General features: G+C 39.5%; 1 protein-coding gene across 3 annotated transcripts in view; it reads left to right on the forward strand.

Annotated features, from left to right (window-relative positions):
- Positions 1-21,662, forward strand: part of agbl4 (AGBL carboxypeptidase 4) — an 861,886-nt gene that overhangs the window by 358,282 nt on the left and 481,942 nt on the right. The gene's annotated exons all lie outside the window — the stretch shown is intronic.

Here is a 21,662-nt window from a genome sequence, read left to right on the forward strand (position 1 = left end):
GATAAGCAGGATATGATGATACTGTTTAGTAGTTTTGCACGATGTAAATGATATCTATTTGGCTGAGTACAGAAAAAATTGTATTTATAATTGCCTTTAATCCCGAGTAAGGATGGGAACCGTTACGGTACCAATTACCCGGTACCTGGAAATCGATACAGTACCAATTTCAGTCTGTGTTGATATTGTTTTTGTTGATAAAATCTCATTTGTTTTTACAACATTTAAAAATGTGGTTAGATCTTGTTTTATTATCATATAATTAGCAAATATGACATTAACTTGCAATACAAATGAAAGTCCAAGAGCTTCGATAGCAGTAGTGTGTTTTTGTTTTCTTGTTGCACCATAAAAAGTGTTAATACTGTATACATTGTACTTAGTGTGCACCAACTGTTTGGTTCTTAGTTGCAGTTTCCAAAATTGGGAGGTGTTGAAATTGCCATGCAAAATCGCTAATGCTAAAGTTGTCTTCATTAAAACACTTATATAAGACTTTTAAAACAATTTTGATAGTAGGCTATTATAGCTAATATAGACACTTACGTCATGTGTTGCCTTTATTATGTAAGACTTGTAAAGTCATTTTGATAGTAGGCTATTATATCTAATATAGACACTTACGCCATGTGTTGTCTTCATTTAATCACTTACATAAGACTTTTAAAGTCATTTTGATAGTAGGCTATTATAGCTAAAATAAACACTTACATCATGTGTTGCCTTCATTATAAGACTCAGATAAGACTTTTAAAGTCTCAAGTTTGTAGAATCGGTCAACACTCGAGTAACAGTGATGACATTTATTAAACAGACAAGAAGCAAGGAATCATGCAGAGACGGAGTTAAATTCCGCTCGATTGAGGAGAGATGTTTTTTGGGCTGTACTCTAGTTACAGATCCAAACTACGCTCTAAAATCCAGCCCACGTGCTTCCTCTATTATTTGGGAGGTCCCTGGTTACATCACTGAAGCTGTCACTGAGGGAAGGGGGGTAATTTCGACAACCCCAATTAGACACAATATATGACTATTAATCAAATGCAAATGTGTTGAATTTGATTGATTGATACTTTTATTAGTAGATTGCACAGTACAGTACATATTCTGTACAATTGACCACTAAATGGTAACACCCCAATAAGTTTTTCAACTTGTTTAAGTCGGGGTCCAAACAAACACTGATTTAAGACTGTGAACGGCTTCCTGCTCTCATCATGCGGGTTGCATGGACCATCAAGGAAGGACATGCTTTTGCAGGTTTGACTCTTGTTAATTTTTTCAAATAGCGCAAGCTTTGTCTTTTGGTCAGATTGCTTTTAAGCTGCTCCTGGCTCGCTTTCAGTCGCTGTCTTTGGCTCGCTCTCGGTCGTTCTCGCTCTTCAGGTTCTGTTGCTGGTTCTCCTACTCCTTCTGCCTTGATCGCTCGTCCTTCTCCCCTTTTATACAGCCAGAGGAGAAATGTCAATTGTGTCCCGGTATGTGACTCACGCACCCGCATTAGATCGCAGCGGCGTCGCTTCCAGCATGCCCCGCCTCTCCGTTCTGCCGCATTCTCTGCCTCCTTGCCGCCATCTTGGGCAGGGCACACTGCAGCGCTGCCCTGCCGTCGGCTTGTCGGCTCTGCCTCTCCACTAAGACGACTTGCAATCTTTTGGATTGCCAGCTTTGCACAGATATAAAGAAGTACAACTTCAGCACAATTGATAATAACTATAGCAACGGCCCTTAAGCATAAGAGTTGTGTGATAATATATACGTCATTATTGCAACACCTGAACGAAGGAGGGCTCGCATATTTGGCATAAATGTAACGATTCTTCAACGTAAAGGTTGCAAATAGAGGCGTTCGTATCATAAAATGTGTGTGTGTGAGTGTGTGTGTGTGTATGTGTGTGTGTGTGTGTGTGTGTGAGTGTGTGTGCCAGGTGACACATCGTTGTGTGATTCAGTGAAGTGTCAGGTTATGTAGAGCAGATCGGTTCAAGGTCATCCGTGTGCTCCCAGTGGGTTCCTGCTTGCCTGTCCACCACCACCACCTGACACACACACACACACACACAGGCAAATCAAAGTCCTCCTCCCTCTCCTTTGGGGCTCTGAGCGGTCGCCTCAGTGTTTCCTGTCGTGCTGCAACACCACCTTGTGACCTTGTCGTATCCGCAGCTGAGCTTCATGGCTTCAACACACAAACTGCACTTATTTGCATTCCTGGTAAAAAGAAAGGACTTCACTGTAAAATGAAACGGTGCGTCTTGTGTTGTGTACGTGTTCATGTTACTGTATTTCCTTGAATTGCCACCAGGGCGCTAATTAATTTAAAACCTCTAACACCGGCGTTTACCAAAGGCATGCGGTAAATTTAGGCCTGCGCTTATAAATTTGAGTGTGATGTAAGGATCCCATCATGAAAAGCACATTTAATAAAAAAAAACATTATTATGGTCTTACCTTTATTTATAAATGAAGTCCATGTGCAGCTCCTTCTGATCAAAAGCATCGATGACTTGTTTATAGAAGTCTTCCTTATCTTTCTTCAGTTTTAAAAGTCCCTCTGTCTCGATGGAGATCTTCCTTTATTACCTCCTGCTTCCATTGAAAGTCCAGTTTAGAAAACTTGTTTTATTTTTTATATGTAATCCTCCATGTTAAAAGTGCAAGTGAGAGGAAGAAAAAAACGATCGCTGCTTGTTGTCACTTCTTCTGCAGCCGAGTAGTCGCAAGAAGGATCACTAGCGCCCTCTACCACCAGGAGGCGGGAGTCATTTAATGACTCCTATTTGACACACGCAGCTACGGTATATTAATAAAACATAGCTGCTTACTGTTCTTTTCAGCATATTCAATAGCTTGGACATTAAATCCTTAATCTTCTTGTCTTTATGCCATTTCAAATGATTGAAATCATGTGTGATAATATATACATAATTATTCTAAGAACACTCCCCCAAACACGACAATGGGAAATATATTATTGTTCCCACATTTGTATAGTCAGAAGAAAGATTCTCTCAGAAAATTAACGTAACATATTGACTCCGATATTATTCTTGTTCAAGACTTATTTTTGGAAAAATATGTTTTTAAAAGATCATGTTTTCCGTATCCGTGACGGGTTACAAAACGTTTTTTGTATTGTTTTGTTCTGTTGGACTAAATTAACTTGATCATCTAACATTCCACATAACAAAATAATAATACTACCTATGATTTCTGCTGATATCGTAATGGATCAAAATCGTTATCGGTCGATAATACAATATTAGGACAGCCCTAATTGTCATCATCCACTTCACAAACCGAATGTGCTATAAGGTGGACAAAAATGTTTGTTATACATATTTTAACTACACTATATTTCCTTTTGATTGTGAGTCTGTTCAAGAATGTAATGATTTTTTGTTGTTGCTGTTTTTGCTATCTGTCATTTGATGCATGTCCTATAGCTTGAAACGGTGAGCTCATTTGGCCTGAAAACATGAAACCTTCCAGATGTCTCCAGACATGCTTGCAGTGCAGATCAATGGCTATTAAAAGCTTGCTACAGTATTGGATCGCAAATGCAATATTATCCCAAACAAAACATCACTTCCTGTACATTATTATGTCTTTGTGCTGGACATGGAAAGACAACATAAAGTCATACACAATCTGTTTCCCAATCGGACAGAATAACAAACTACAAGATATAAATAAAAGATGACCATATCAGAAGGCTTAAAACCTATTTTCTATTCATGTGACATAACTGGTAGATTGCTTTATTGATCACATTTTGTTTATGAATTAGCATAACTCCTGTTTGCTAGTGATGTGCGGTACTATTGATTTTCTTTCCCACCCGATACTGGGTAAAATTCAGGCTGTTATCGGCGATAGAGATCCGATACCTTTTTTGCAAATGTAGATAATGTTTATTATATTCAACCCTGTATGTAGTTTCTCCAAATCGCCCACAAGCAGAGGTGGGTAGAGTAGCCCGAAATTGTACTCAAGAGTACGGTTACCTTGGGGATGTATTACTCAAGTAAAAGTAAGGAGTAGTCAGCCAAATATTTACTTGAGTAAAAGTAAAAAGTGTGTTGTGAAAAAACTGCTAAAGTACTGTGTACAGTCACCGGTGAAAACAAGATAACATCCCCTCCTCAGACAAGAAGTTTCGTCCTTGCACAGATAGAAAAGTCTAACTTGTGCACAACAGCTAATAACCATAGCAACTGACTTTAAAGGGGAACATTATCACAATTTCAGAAGGGTTAAAACCAATAAAAATCAGTTCCCAGTGGTTTATTTTATTTTTCGCAGTTTTTTTTCAAAATTTTACACCTCCCGGAATATCCCTAAAAAAAGCTTTAAAGTGTTTTATTTTTGCTATTTGCCTAAGCCACTGTCCATTTCCTTGTGACGTCACATAGCTATTCCAATACAAACAATGGCGAATAGCACAGCAAGATATAGCGACATTAGCTTGGATTCAGACTCGGATTTCAGAGGCTTAAGCGATTCAACAGATTACGCGTGTATTGAAACAGATGGTTGGAGTATGGAGGCAGATAGCGAAAACGAAATTGAAGAAGAAACTGAAGCTATTGAGCGAATAGCTATTGACGCTATTCGGCCATGCATGTCTGTCTTAGCATCACCGGTAAAATGTGCTGACCATCCGATCAGGACTTTCGCATTGACACTGGATCAACTTAAATCCGTCGATTGGTAAGTGTTTGTTTCGCATTAAATGTGGGTGGACGGAAACGCTGGATGTAAATATAGTTTCAAATGTACATACAGGTAGCCTAAATAGCATGTTAGCATAGATTAGCTGGCATTCATGCCGCGACCAAATATGTCTGATTAGCACATAAGTCAATAACATCAACAAAACTCACCTTTGTGATTAATTTGACTTAATCGTTGGGAATGCATCTGCTTTGAGTGTCGCAGGATATCCAAACATTTTTTGCAATCTTTGTGCCAGCTCTGTCGTAGCATCGCCGGTAAAAACCAAACGGGGGACTTATGCATCTCTTGACACTGGAGCAACTTAAATCTGTCGATTGCTAAGTGTTTGTTTGTCATTAAATGTGGATGGAGGGAAAGGCTGGATGTAAGTATAGCTACAAATGAGGCATAATGATGCAATATGTACACAGCTAGCCTAAATAGCATGTTAGCATCGATTAGCTGGCAGTCATGCCGCGACCAAATATGTCTGATTAGCACATAAGTCAATAACAACAACACTCACCTTTGTGATTTAGTTGACTTTATCGTTGGGAATGCATCTGCTTTGAGTGTCGCAGGATATCCAAACATTTTTTGCAATCTTTGTGCCAGCTCTGTCGTAGCATCGCCGGTAAAAAACAAACGGGGGACTTATGCATCTCTTGACACTGGAGCAACTTAAATCTGTCGATTGCTAAGTGTTTGTTTGGCATTAAATGTGGATGGAGGGAAAGGCTGGATGTAAATATAGCTACAAATGAGGCATAATGATGCAATATGTACACAGCTAGCCTAAATAGCATGTTAGCATCGATTAGCATGCTGTGCTAATCGATGCGCATTCTACGTAAATCAACTTGAATCCGTCCCTGATCGTGTTGTTACACCCTCCGACGAGGCATGATGTCTCCAAGGTATCGGAAAATAGTCGAAAAAACGGAAAATAACAGAGCTGATTTGATTCGATGAGTGTGATGTGGTAGGGAAAAATGGCGTTGAGTACCAATGTGACGTCACGTTCTGACGTCGTCGCTCAGAGAGGCATAAACACAAACGCGTTTAATTCGCCAAAATTCACCCGTTTAGAGTTCGGAAATCGGTTAAAAAAATATATGGTCTTTTTTCTGCACCATCAAGGTATATATTGACGCTTACATAGGTCTGCTGATAATGTTCCCCTTTAATGATGAGGGCAACAAGTAATGCTCAAAAACATAAAAATAGCAATGAACACATTTAGAGTCAGCAATATCTCTTAAGCAACTAAAACAATAATATATATTAAATAATATATATTTGGTTATATACTGTATTGAAGAAAAAAAATTGAAAATAAATTTTTTCGCTGAAGGGACAAGCTCCACCTTTTCAGTTACTTTTTAACCATACACAATAAATACCATCGTTACGCAACACAATGCAATGTTCCTGCTTGTACACAAGTTGTATTTGTCACGACAACATCGATACAACACGTGGCATACACACACACACCTGTTCCAGTCCGGCAGTGATGGGGGGGGGGGGGGGGGGGGGGCAGAGGCTATGACACACCTGCACGACAAGACAGCTCAGACAACATGGACGTTAATCTCTTCTAGCTGGCCCCCGCTTAATTAAATCTTGCAGGGTTGCACATGTGCGTACACACACACACACACACACACACGCACACACACACACACACACACATGCACACACATGCACACACACACATGCACACACATGCACACGTCCGTGTCTTTGTTTCCTTCTTGAGACCTACGAAAAATGTCTCCCTCTTTGAAGACCACCCTTTCTAGGTATATAAAGATGTGTATTTACAACATTAATAATATATGCATATATGCAAATATAAAAAAAGCTTGTTGTGAAAAAATGAGTTGGAATTTTACAAGAAAAAGGTCAAAATTTTACAAGTACAACTTAGAATTTTGGCAGTATTATGATAAATGTCATTATACTCAACGAAGGTCAACATTTTACAAGAAAAACTGAACAGTTGTTTAACAGTATGACAAAAGAGGGAATTGTACTCAATAACAGTCGCACTATTAAAAGAAAAGCTTAACATTTTCGCAATTTTCTGAAAAGAGTCGTATTTTTACCAAACAAAAGTCACAATTTTATAACAAAACTTAAAAAATGTTTTAATATTATACTAATCGAAATTTCCTCTGGACAAGTCATAATTTTACTCCAAAAATTGTACAGTTTTACAAAATTGGCCTTATTGTGATAAAAGTCTGATTTTTAATTTTTTTTTCTTATGACAAATGTCACCGTTTTGCATAAAAAAATAATATTTTTACATTAAAAAGTAATATTTTTTCGAGAAAATTACAGAAGACGAAAGTGCGAGAAATTATTCCCAAATTTATAAGAAAAAATTCTACACATTGTGAGGAAAAAGACTGTTTTTAGCTAAAAAAAATTAATAAATAAATCATGTTGGTAATTGGTTCAAAATTTTCTTCTTTTTTACAGTATATTTCCATCCATTTTAATTAATTTTGGACAAAGGGGCCACATTTCAATATGTTATTACATTTGTTGGCCAGATTTGGAGCACTTCAAATGTTTACACGCACTTGTTATTTCATATGTTGACTAGAGGGGGAACACTTTTAAAACCTACTTTTTGGGGACCACCCTCATTATGATAGATTTCACCACCAGGGGGTGTCAAATGTCATTGTCTAATATATGCAATGGTTTTCCGTATCGGGACTATGATTTATGTCCTAACTTGTTCAACGGTCCTCATAAGGACAGTGCTTTTCCTTGTGGGTGCCTCTAGAAGGGTAAAAATACAAGAACACACACACACACACACTCATGCACACACCCACGTCCGTGTCTTTGTTACCTTCTTGAGACCTCTGAAAAATGTCTCCCTCTTTGAAGACCAGCCTTTCTAGGTATATAAAGATGTGTATTTACAACAATAATAATATATGCATATATGCAAATATAAAAAAAGCGTGTTGTGAAAAAATGAGTTGGAATTTTACAAGAAAAAGGTCACAATTTCACAAGAACAACTTAGAATGTTGGCAGTATTATGATAAATGTCATTATACTCAACGAAAGTCAAAATTTTACAAGAAAAACTGAACAGTTGTTTAACAAAATGACAAAAGAGGGAATTGTACTCAATAACAATCGCAAAATTAAAAGAAAAGCTTAAAATTTTGTCAATTTTCTGAAAAGAGTCGTAATTTTACCAGACAAAAGTCACAATTTTATAAGAAAACTTAAAAATGTTTGTAATATTATAACACTAATCGAAATTTCACTTGGCAAAGATTCGGACAAGTCATAATTTTACTCCAAAAATTTTACTGTTTTACAAAATTAGCCTTATTGTGATAAAAGTGATTTTTTTTATGACACCGTTTTGCATGAAAAATTAATAATTTTACACAAAAAAGTAATATTTTTTCAAGAAAATTACAGAAGCAGAAAGTGCGAGAAATTGTTCCCAAATTTATAAGAAAAAAATCTACACATTGTGAGGAAAAAGACTGGTTTTAGTTAAAAAAAAATGTTGGTAATTGGTTTTTAATCTTCAATATTTACTTCATTTTTACAGAATATTTAATTTATTTTGATACATTTTGGACAAAGGGGGCACATTTCAATATGTTATTACATTTGTTGGCCAGATGGGGAGCACTTCAAATGTTTACACACACTTGTTATTTCATATGTTGACTAGAGGGGAACACTTTTAAAACCTACTTTTTGGGGACCACCCTCGTTATGATAGATTTCACCACCAGGGGGTGCAAATGAGACATTGTCTAATATATGCAATGGTTTTCCGTATCGGGACCATGATTTATGTCCTAACTTGTTCAACGGTCCTCATAAGGACAGTACTTTTCCTTGTGGGTGTCTCTAGAAGGGTAGAAATACAAGAACACACAAACACACATTCGTGTATTTGTTACCTTCTTGGGACCTCTGAAAAATGTCTCCCTCTTTGAAGACCAGCCTTTCTAGGTATATAAAGATGTGTATTTACAACATTATTAATATATGCATATATGCAAATATAAAAAAAGCTTGTTGTGAAAAAATGAGTTGGAATTTTACAAGAAAAAGGTCACAATTTCACAAGAACAACTTAGAATGTTGGCAGTATTATGATAAATGTCATTATACTCAACGAAAGTCAAATTTTACAAGAAAAACTGAACAGTTGTTTAACAGTATGACAAAAGAGGGAATTGTACTCAATAACAGTCGCAATATTAAAAGAAAAGCTTAAAATGTTGGCAATTTTCTGAAAAGAGTCGTAATTTTACCAGACAAAAGTCACAATTTTATAAGAAAACTTAAAAATGTTTGTAATATTATAACACTAATCAAAATTTCACTTGGCAAAGATTCGGACAAGTCATAATTTTACTCCAAAAATTTTACTGTTTTACAAAATTGGCCTTATTGTGATAAAAGTGATTTTTTTTTTATGACACCGTTTTGCATGAAAAATTAATAATTTGACACAAAAAAGTAATATTTTTTCGAGAAAATTACAGAAGAAGTGCGAGAAATTGTTCCCAAATTTATAAGAAAAAAGTCTACACATTGTGAGGAAAAAGACTGGTTTTAGTTAAAAAAAAAATGTTGGTAATTGTTTTTTAATCTTCAATATTTACTTCATTTTTACAGAATATTTAATTTATTTTAATACATTTTGGACAAAGGGGGCACATTTCAATATGTTATTACATGTGATGGCCAGATGGGGAGCACTTCAAATGTTTACACACACTTGTTATTTCATATGTTGACTAGACGGGGAACACTTTTAAAACCTACTTTTTGTGGACCACCCTCGTTATGATAGATTTCACCACCAGGGGGTGCAAATGAGACATTGTCTAATATATGCAATGGTTTTCCGTATCGGGACCATGATTTATGTCCTAACTTGTTCAACGGTCCTCATAAGGACAGTACTTTTCCTTGTGGGTGTCTCTAGAAGGGTAGAAATACAAACACACACATTCATGTATTTGTTACCTTCTTGAGACCTCCAAAAAAATGCCTAACTCTTTCGGACCAGCCTTTCTAGGTTCATAAAGATGTGTATTTACAACATTAATAATATATACATGCTATGCCAATTTTAAAAAGCTTGCTGTGAAAAATGAGTTTGAAATTCACAAGAAAAAGGTCGCTATTTCACAAGAAAAACTTTGAATTTTATCAGCATTATGATAAAAGTCGTCATTTTACTCAACGCCAGTCAACATTTTACAAGAAAACTGGAAAAAAAAACTACAAATTTGTGTAATATTATGATAAAAGTTGGAACTTTACTCTGACAGTCGCGATCTTGCAAGAAAAGCTTAAAATATTGGCAATTTTGTGAAAAGTCTTAATTTTACTTGACAAATCAGAATTTTATAAGACAACCTAAAAATGTTGGCAATTTTATAATAATCGGATTTTCACTTGGCAAAATTCTGACAAAAGTCATAATTTTACTCAAAAAAAAAATTGTTTTACAAGAACAACAACAAATTGGTAATATTGTGATAAGTCTGGATTTTTTATGAAAAATGTCACCGTTATTTTCAAAAAAATAATTTTACCTTAAAGTAATAATTTTACATAAAGTATTTTAGGAGAAAATTACATAAGCAGAAAGAATGTGAGAAATTGTTCCAAATTTTTGGAGAAAGAAATCGACATATATATTTTTTTGTTGGTAATTGTTTTACAATCTTCATTATTTACTTCGTTATTAAAAGTATCGAGATACATATTTATTAATGTTTTTGTTATTAATTTTGGCCAAAGGGGGCTCATTTCAATTTCTTACACACACTTGTTTTTTCATATGTTGACCAATTGAAAAATCTCTACTTGTTGGGGATAGATTTCACCACCAGTGCTGCAAATGAGACATTCTCTATTGGATGCAATGTCTTTCTGGATCGGGACCATGATTTATGTCCTAACTTGTTCCCCGGTCCTCACATGGACAGTACTTTTCCTTGTTGGTGTCTCAAGAAGGTCAGAACTACAAGAACACACACATAGACCCAACACAGCCGTACACTGGTCTTGGAAGCATGTACACTTTAACAATCTGGAGAACAGTCGTGTGTGTGTGTGTGTGTGTGTGTGTGTGTGTGTGTGTGTGTGTGTGTGTGTGTGTGTGTGTGTGTGTGTGTGTGTGTGTGTGTGTGTGTGTGTGTGTGTGTGTGTGTGTGTGTGTGTGTGTGTGTGTGTGTGTGTGTGTGTGTGTGTGTGTGTGTGTGTGTGTGTGTGTGTGTGTGTGTGTGTGTGTGTGTGTGTGTGTGTGTGTGTGTGTGTGTGTGTGTGCGCGTGCGCGTGCGCGTGCGCGTGCGCGTGTGCGTGCGCGTGCGCGTGTGCGTGTGCGTGTGCGTGTGCGCGTGCGCGTGCGTGTGCGCGTGCGCGTGCGCGTGCGCAGTATCGGTTGTGTTGTCGCAGTTGTACTGCATTGAGTAGGAGGAGTCAGAAGTGGTGGAAGTGTGACATTGACATGTGCACGATGATGTTTGTTTACTCATGTGCAACACAACTATTGAATATGCAGAAGAAAGAAAAGCAGTATTGCTAAGCAAGCATTTTATTGATATGCAACCATTTGTCACTGTCGCCCGTACAGAATTTTCGCCCGTGTAAAATCAATGCCTGTTTTTTTTTTTCATTTCTCCTGAACTTTCTTTGTAAAACGGCGATTCCGGGAACGTTTATGGTCATACTCTCCTTCATGTTAGTTGTATTCTGTCATGTCTTTGTGATCGTGTTCTGTTTAGTTTTTTAATTCCTTTGAATAAAACAGAGAAAAAACTGCTTCCAGGAAGAAAACACAGACAAAACTGCTTGTAACTTCCGGTAGGAATGCCACAAAGACATGAAACAAAAACTTCTATGTAGGTCTCACTTAGACCTACATTTATATAATTGACATCCTTCGGCAAAAATCAACAGGAAGTTAAAAATTGCCCCTTCAAAATAAAAGTTTTGTGAAAACCCGTCACCTTTTTCAAATCGAAACTCCTCCCAGTGCGTTTGTCGTTTGGGCTTCAAACTCGCACAGGAGAAAGATTGAACCCTTTTGATTAAAACTATCCAACAAAGTTTTGATTACTGCTCCGGTTTTGATTTTACGCGCCTTCAAAGAACCCCTGCGCAAAGTTTCCTAAAAAAATGTCATTTTTGCCTCTTTGAGCTGTAATTTGACCCCCTTAAAATGCTTCAAAGTGTAAGTTAAAGCTCTACTATGCAAAGCGAAAGCCATTTATCAACAACATCCAGAAACGCCGATCTCTAATTTGACCCCCTTAACATGCTTCAAAACTCACCAAATTTTACACACACATCAGGACTGGCGAAAATTGCCATGTAATAAAAAACCAAACCCTACAAATACAAATTGCGCTCTAATGCCCCCTAAGAAAAAACCCAGACAAAACTGTGTGTAACTTCTGTTCGAAATGTCGTAGATACATGAAATAAAAACCTCTATGTTGGTTTGACTTAGATCAGGGCTTGAGTAGCGGCGGCAGCAGCCAAAGGCGGACCCAACCAACGCTGCTTGCAGCTTTAAATCCTTTAGTTCCTGTTTTTGCGCACCCTGGTTTGTTTTTGTTTCCACGACTACCAATCAGTTCACCTGTTCTCACAACTCACGCACCTGATTCAATCACCATGTCACCATTTGAGCATGCAGTTGCCAGGCAGGCAGTCAGCCTGGCGAAATCTCCCTCAATCACCCTCGACACAACCTTGTTATCCATGCCGATGATCCCTGTTCCTGTCTTGTTCCAAGTAACTTTCTCGTTATTCATGTTATAGTGCAAGTTTTTGTTTTATGACCATAGTTTTGTTTTCATAGCCAAGTTTTGACCTCCGTCGTGAGCGCCTTTAGTTTGTTCCTTTTTTGAGTTATTACCGTATTTCCTTGAATTGCCGCCGGGGTGCTAATTCATTTAAAACCTTCTCTCATTCCGGCGTTTACCAAAGGCATGCGATAAAGGCAAGCATGCGCTATTTAATTTAAAAGCTCTTCTCACTCCGGTGCTTACCAAAGGCATGCGGTAAATTTAGGCCTGCGCTTATAAATTTGAGCGTGATGTAAGGATACCATCTTGAAAAGCACATTTAATTTAAAAAACGTTATTATGGTCTTACCTTTACTTATAAATGAAGTCCATGTGCAGCTCCTTCTGATCAAAAGCATCGATAACTTGTTTATAGAAGTCTTCCTTATCTTTCTTCAGTTTTAAAAGTCTCTCTGTCTCGATGGAGATCTTCCTTTATTACCTCCTGCTTCGATTGAAAGTCCAGTTTAGAAAGCTGTTTTATTTTAGATATGTAATCCTCCATGTTAAAAGTGCAAGCGAGAGGAAAAAATAAACGGTCGCTGCTTGTTGTCACTTCTTCTGCAGCCGAGTAGTCGCAAGAAGGATCACTAGCGCCCTCTACCACCAGGAGGCGGGAGTCATTTAATGACTCATATTTGACACACGCAGCTACGGTATATTAATAAAACATAGCTGCTTACTGTTCTTTTTAGCATATTCAATAGCTTGGACATTAAATCCTACTGAATAGCTCTTAATCTTCTTCCCTTTATGCCATTTCAAATGATTGAAATCAGCCTCCTCCATTTTGAAAATGATGACAGGTGAAGTGTCACTCGTGACGTGACGAGTTTGACCCGGTGGAAATTCTCGGCAGATGCTAATTATTTTGCGAAATAAGTTTGATCCGGCAATAATTCTAGGCAGGCGCATACTATATACCTGGCAACAATTCAAGGAAATACGGTAATTAAAAGATGTCCTTACCTTCACGCCATGTCCGTTCCAATCGCTTTGCACCAAGTACCAAAATACATGTTGGTACCGGTACCAAACAACACTAGCACAGTGATGAACAGTATCCAGTTATTTCAAATAACTCTCTATAAGAGCATACAGGTCTGGTGTGTTCGATATCAATCTGCACATCATTAGTGTTTGATTATTAAAATGTTCAATCAGTTTTAAACGAGACCAGAAGAACAAATCCAGACCTGTCATGTGACTCGTTAAAGACCCTCGTCTTCTGGTGTCATCATCTCCTCCCGCTTCATTTTCCTCTACGTCCAAATTGCTTTTTTTTTTTTTTTTAATTAAAATAAAGCTAATAATAACATTTTTTTTGTGGTCCTCTTTATTTAGAAAAGTACCGAAAAGTATAGAAATACATGTTGGTACCGGTACCAAACAACGCTAGCACAATTATTTCAAATAAATTTCGATATCATAGCATACAGGTCTGGTGTGTTCGATATCGATCAGAACATCATTAGTGTTTGATTATTAAAGTGTTCAATCAGTTTTAAACGAGACCGGAAGAACAAATCCAGACTTGTCATGTGACTCGTTAAAGGCCCTCGTCTTCTGGCGTCGTCATCTCCTCCCGTTTCATTTTCCTCTATGTCCAAATTGCTTTTTTTTTTGTTTTTTTGATTAAAATAAAGCTAATAATAACATTTTTTTGTGGTGCCCTTTTATTTAAAAAAAAGTACCGAAAAGTATCGAAATACATGTTGGTACCGGTACCAAACAACGCTAGCACAGTTATTTCCAATAAATTTCGATATCAGAGCATACAGGTCTGGTGTGTTCGATATCGATCAGAACATCATTAGTGTTTGATTATTAAAATGTTCAATCAGTTTTAAACGAGACCAGAGGAACAAATCCAGACCTGTCATGTGACTCGTTAAAGACCTCGTCTTCTGTCGTCGTCATCTCCACCCGTTTTATTTTCCTCTATGTCCAAATTGCTTTTTTTTTTTTTTTATTATTAAAATAAAGCTAATAATAACATTTTTTGTGGTCCCCTTTTTATTTAGAAAAGTACCGAAAAGTATAGAAATACATGTTGGTACCGGTACCAAACAACGCTAGCACAGTTATTTCAAATAAAATTCAATATCAGAGCATACAGGGCTGGTGTGTTCGATATCGATCAGAACATCATTAGTGTTTGATTATTAAAATGTTCAATCAGTTTTAAATGAGACCGCAAGAACAAATCCAGACTAGTCATGTGACTCGTTAAAGGCTCTCGTCTTCTGGCGTCGTCATCTCCTCACGCTTCATTTTCCTCTCCGTCCAAATTGCTTTTTTTTTTTTTTACTTTTTTTTTTTTTTGTATTTGTGGGTTCTTCCGAGGATGTTGTAGTCGTAAAGGTTTGTACAGTCCTTTGAGACATTTGTGATTTAGGGCTATATAAATAAACATTGATTGATTGATTGATTGATTAAAATAAAGCTAATATTTTTTGTGGTCCCCTTTATTTAGAAAAGTACCGAAAAGTATCGAAATACATGTTGGTACCGGTACCAAACGCTAGCACAGTTATTTCAAATACATTTCGATATCAGAGCATACAGGTCTGGTGTGTTCGATATCGATCTGCTCACCATTAGTGTTTGATTATTAAAGTGTTCAATCAGTTTTAAACCAGACTGGAAGAACAAATCCAGACTTGTCATGTGACTCGTTAAAGGCCGTTGTCTTCTGGCGTCGTCATCTCCTCCCGCTTCATTTTCCTCTCCGTCCAAATTGCTTTTTTTTTTTCTTCCCTCTGCGTGCATCTCGCTTGAATCATTTTCCCGCCGTCTCTTTGTCTCCCGCCATTTCTTTACATATTACTCTGCCGTCCCTTATTATTTATTTTTTTTCCTCTCTCTCCTCTCGCCGGGCCTTCCGGGGTCCATCGCCCGCCCGGCCCCCCCCGGCTCTCGACAGGCCGAATAAATAGATTACCAAACGGCGGGCAAAGAGCCCCGGCGAAAAGTGGGAAGACAATCTGAATTTGCCGCGGATAAAGAACGGCGACGGCATTCAAAGAAAAGCCGGTGGAAAGTCAAAGTAATGCCGCGTTAGCCCGAGGCGGAGAAAGGCTGAAAGAAGCTCTGGCGACAGATGTGCGGGGCAGTAAAGTGTAATTGAAATGCCAGCAGCCATGCTCTTATCTCGCTGCAACAGGAGCCCGCTGCCAGTCTCCAACATCAGTTAGATGTCATTTTAGCCAGGTCTGAATCAGCCTGCCACAATCCGCAATACCCCCCCCCCCCCCCCCCCCCCTTCCACACGTTCCTCTGATGCTAGGCGGAGGGGGGGGAGGAGGGACAGGAAAGGGGGGTTGGGGGGGGGGGGGTGTAGCCAGCCTGTAATAGGATTTCAGTAGCACCCAGTTAACTTTCAGCACCCAGACTTGGATGGTAATTTGATATGCTCCATCAATAAGATTCATTTACCTCTGCGCAATATTACCGCCGTCATTCATTTGACTTTCATATAAGGAAAAAAAAACACATTTGCATATTCCCCCGCTCCGCATTTCTCCGTGGCGTCTGCAGGAAGTGGCCGTCATCAAAAAAGAGAAGAATGTTGTTGTTGTTGTTGTCGTCATCCCTCACTTTCTTCTTATGCAACGTGGGATCATCTGCGGGACACTTGTGGATTTATTATGCTGGAGGTGATTATGGATAGAAGCCACACCCACTAAATTGGGGAAGAAAACATATTCATAAATTATAACCAGAAATGGGCAGCACGGTGGAACAGGGGTTAGTGCATGTGCCTCACAATACGAAGGTCCTGAGTTCAATCCCAGGCTCCGGATCTTTTCTGTGTGGAGTTGGCATGTTCTCCCCGTGACTGCGTGGGTTCCCTCCGGGTACTCCGGCTTCCTCCCACCTCCAAAGACATGCCCCTGGGGATAGGCCCCTCCCACCTCCAAAAGCATGCACCTGGGGATAGGCCCCTCCCACCCCCAAAGACATGCACCTGGGGAAAGGCTCCTCCCACCTCCAAAGACATGCACCTGGGGTTAGGCCCCTCCCACCTCCAAAGACACACACCTGGGGATAGGCCCCTCCCACCTCCAAAGACATGCACCTGGGGAAAGGCCCCTCCCACCTCCAAAGACACGCACCTGGGGAAAGGCCCCTCCCAGCTCCAAAGACCTGCACCTGGGGTTAGGCCCCTCCCACCTCCAAAGACATGCACCTGGGGATAGGCCCCTCTCACCTCCAAAGACATGCACCTGGGGATAGGCCCCTCCCACCTCCAAAGACATGCACCTGGGGATAGGCCCCTCCCACCTCCAAAGACATGCACCTGGGGATAGGCCCCTCCCACCTCCAAAGACATGCACCTGGGGATAGGCCCCTCCCACCTCCAAAGACATGCACCTGGGGATAGGTTGATTGGCAACACTAAATAGTCCTTGTCTAAATGTGATGGCACTGCAATGAGGTGGCGACTTGTCCAGGGTGTTCCCCGCCTTCCGCCAGAATGCAGTTGAGATAAGCTGGACGGTACAAGCGGTAGAAAAAATGGATGGATGGATGAGTGTTCATGACTTTTATGGACAGAATTCCTCGGCACAGTCAAGGCGTTGAGGGGATCCGGTTTGGTGGCTGCAGGATTAGGTCTCTGCTTTTTGCGGATGATACGGTCCCTGATGGCTTCATCTTGCTGGGATCTTCAGCTCTCACTGGATCGGTTCGCAGCCGAGTGTGAAGCGAACTCCCGCTCCCAACCCCAATGTTTCGGCCCAGCTGCTTCTAAAAAACATGACAGGTGATTGAAGGAATAGGCCCAGCTGGGTAATCCAATCACCTGCCAGCTGTACATTGAGGCCGGTCCTTACACACCCTGCTTTGAGGCAGGCCCGCAAACCACGCCCCCCGTCCCCCTGTTATAAAGGTATGAATAACAAGTAGCTACCCAAATATTATTGCAATAAATTATATGTGGATGTAATAAACTATAATATAATGTCAACAAGTTTATTTGTCTGTGTTTTATGAAAACTATTTGTTGAATACAATACATTGTGGCCGTTACTGGAGAAAAATCCATATATTAGCCGCACCCTTTTAAAAGCTGCAGGTTTCAGAGCGTAGGGAAAGAAATAGCTCCTTTTAAAGAGGGAGATATGGTACATTTTTTGAATATTCTGAGAGCTAGGCATTGTTTATCTTTCTCATTTGAACCAACATGGTACAATCCATTTGTTTTGTAGGGGGGGGGGGGGGGGGGATCATTATAGTCGTTTAAAATGGCGTTTTTCTGGCTTTGAAAACACAAAACTGAATCAAGAATATCAATCGTGGTAGTCAGTAACACTTTTATTTTTAGACCTCGGAGAGAGAAACGAAGGATGTTAACACTCAATCCTGGGGAGGAAATGATAGAATCATCCCGGTGAGTTTAATTTCCAAGCTAACACCTGCATCATCTGTTCATTAGACTGGAGTCAAAAAAAGTGTTCACACCTTGGGGAGCTGTTGCACCAGGTGGATTGACATGAATCATGGCTCCAACATGAGGTGTCATTGGAATTAAAGTACAGGGTTCTGACACTTCTTTAAGAAGTTAAATCATTACAAAATGTTGCTGAAGATGTTGATTGTTCGCAGTATTTATGTCAGAATAATTGTATCTAAGTTATCATAAAACTTTGTGTTTCGATGACTTCCCGGCGAGCAGAAAAAAGCTGTCTTTGATCTTACTAATCAAAAGCCTTGTAAAACTCCACTGTGTAGGATAGGAAGCGACATGAAGTTGTCGGTTTCTTTGATGTATTGTAATCCACTGGAAGATTTTCTCCCGACCCGAGATCTACGAAGCGCAGAGGCAGCAGGAACTTTCCTTTGAACTGTTTTGTAACGAAAGGCGACGGCTGTTTACGACCCCCTTTCTTTTAGAAACAGCTGTTTCCACGTAAACAGGGAAAGTTAAAAAAAAAGAGGCGTGCAACTTTTTGTCAGAGCGTGGTGGAGGACTGTACGAAGAGTACAGCCCGGATGTTTCTCCTCAATGAGCTAAATGGAATTATGTCTCCGTTCGGTTTGCACAGTCCATTGAGACATTTGTGATTTAGGGCTATATAAATAAACATTGATTGATTGATTGATTAATTCCTTGCTTCTTGTCTGTTTAATAGATATCATCAGTGTTTGAACCTGACAGTTGAAATTACGGATCGAGTACAAACGAAATGGGAAGGTTGTAAAAGGCAAACATACTGATGGACCAAGGACAACTTTAAGCAATAAGTCTTGAAAACAGAAAATGCACAGAAAAACAATCATTTAATGTTTATTTATATAGCCTTAAATCACAAGTGTCTCAGAAGGCTGCACAAACAAATGAAGAACAAATGGGCGGAAATTGCAGTCACCGTCTGACCGAACTGGAAGAAACAGCTTGAAGAAAAAGGGATTTAGATACAGAAAAGATGAACGACAGCCGTCATTAATTAAACAGGATAAAACAAAGTAAGAATGGGCTATGGAAAAATCAATGTTGGACTCTGGATGACTGGAATAAAGTCAAATTTAGTGAAGAATCAAGAATCTGCATTGGGCAAAGTGATGATGCTGGAACTTGTGTTTGGTGTCCTGATGAGATTTATGAGGACGACTGCCTGAAGATAACTTGAACATTCCCACAGTCATCGAATGTCAGGTCACGGCTCTGGGGACATGTCTGCAACACTAAGTGATTTATTTACCTCAGTAACAGTAATAATGATGTAGAAACCCCAAAAGCAGTGAAGTTGGCATGTTGGGTAAATGGTAAATAAAAACAGAATACAATGATTTGCAAATCCCTTTCAACTTATATTCAATTGAATAGACTGCAAAGACAAGATACTTCATGTTCAAACTGGTACATTTGATTATGTTTAGCAAATATTAGCTCATTTAGGATTTGATGCCTGCAACATGTTTCAAAAAAGCTGGCACAAGTGGCAAAAACGACTGAGAATGTTGAGGAATGCTCATCAAACACTTATTTGGAACATCCCACAGGTGTGCAGGCTAATTGGGAACAGGTGGGTGCCATGGTTGGCTATAAAAGCAGCTTCCATGATGAAATGCTAAGTCATTCACAAACAAGGATGGGGTGAGGTTCACCACTTGTAAGTAAATTGTCGAACAGTTTTAGAACAACATTTCTCAACGAGCTATTGCAAGGAATTTAGGGATTTCACCATCCTCGGTCTGTAATATCATCAAAAGTTTCAGAGAATCTGGAGAAATCACTGCACGTAAGCGATGATATTACCGACCTTTGATCCCTCAGGCGGTACTGCATCCTAAACCGACATCAGTGTGTAAAGGATATCACGAAATGGGCTCAAGAACACTTCGGAAAAACACAATCATTAACTACAGTTCGTCGCTACGTCTGTAAGTGCAAGTTATAACTCTACTATGCAAAGCTAAAACCGTTTCTCAACAACACCCAGAATCGCTGCCAGCTTTGCTGGGCCCAAGCTCATCTGAGATGGACTGATGCAAAGTAGAAAAGTGTTCTAGGGGGCTGAGGAGTCCACATTTATTTTATTTTTTTGGAAACTGTGGATGTTGTGACCAAAGAGGGAAAATAACCATCCGGATTTGTTTTGACACAAAGTTGAAAAGCCAGCATGTGTGATGGTATGGGGGTGTATTAGTGCCCAAGGCATGGGTAACTTACACATCTGTGAAGGCACCATTAATACTGAATGGTCCATACGGGTTTTGGAGCAACATTTGTTGTCATCCATGCAATATTATCATGGACGCCCCTGCTTATTTCAGCAAGACAATGCCAAGCCACGTGTTACAACAGCGTGGCTTTGTAGTAAAGGAGTGTGGGCACTATACTGGCCTGCCTGTAGTCCAGACCTGTCTCCCATTGAAAATGTGTGGCTCTGTGGTAGCGGGGGTGTATATTGTAGCGTCCCGGAAGAGTTAGTGCTGCAAGGGTTTCTGGGTATTTGTTCTGTTGCGTTTACGTTGTGTTACGGTGCGGATGTTCTCCTGAAATGTGTTTGTCATTCTTGTTTGGTGTGGGCTCACAGTGTGGCTCATATTTGTAACAGTGTTAAAGTTGTTTATACGGCCACCCTCAGTGTGACCTGTATGGCTGTTGACCAAGTATGCGTGGCATTCACTTGTGTGTGTGTGTGTGTAAAAGCCGCATATAATATGTAACTGTGCAGACACGCTGTTGGTTTGAAGGGAATGCAGACGTGACGACAGGTTGTAGAGGACGCTAAAGGAAATGCTTTCAAGAAACGCCCACAATTTTGTTGTCCGGGTAGAAATCGGGAGAAATTCAGGAGAATGGTTGCCCTGGGAGATTTTCGGGAGAGGTACTGAAATTTGGGAGTTTCTCTGAAAAATCGGGAGGGTTGGCAAGTACGGCTTCAGCACCCCCCGCGACCACAAAAGGGACAAGTGGTAGGAAAATGGATGGATGGATTTACAAATACATGAGGTAGGATTCTATGATCAAGTTTATCGATTTGAGGCTCCATCCTTTGCCCAATATCACCATTATCTCCCTTGGAGGTTCACCCGATCTCAGCTTTTGAAATGATGACTCACACCTCCTCACTAAGTTCTAGAACATTCCTAAGGAACTCTGAGCAAGGAATGGATAGAAAGTCCTAAGCTAAGACCCTTTGCTACGACTGTTTTGGTCAAGTTCGCAGCTCTCTGAGAGGATTCTCAGGATCTTTAGGAACACGGGTCCAGGTATTGTTACTTTTGTAGTATCACCCAATCACAGCTTTTGAAATGATGACCCACACCTCCTCACTAAGTTCTAGAACATTCCTAAGGAACTCTGAGCAAGGAATGGATAGAAAGTCCTAAGCTAAGACCCTTTGCTACGACTGTTTTGGTCAAGTTCACAGCTCTCTGAGAGGATTCTCAGGTTCTTTAGGAACACGGGTCCAGGTATTGTTACTTTTGTGGTATCACCCAATCACAGCTTTTGAAATGATGACTCACACCTCCTCACTAAGTTAGGAGCGATTCCAGGACATTCCTAAGGAACTCTGAGCAAGGAATGGATAGAAAGTCCTAAGCTACGACCCT

The sequence above is a fragment of the Nerophis ophidion genome, linkage group LG22, assembly GCF_033978795.1.
Source record: "Nerophis ophidion isolate RoL-2023_Sa linkage group LG22, RoL_Noph_v1.0, whole genome shotgun sequence".
NCBI lineage: Eukaryota > Metazoa > Chordata > Actinopteri > Syngnathiformes > Syngnathidae > Nerophis > Nerophis ophidion.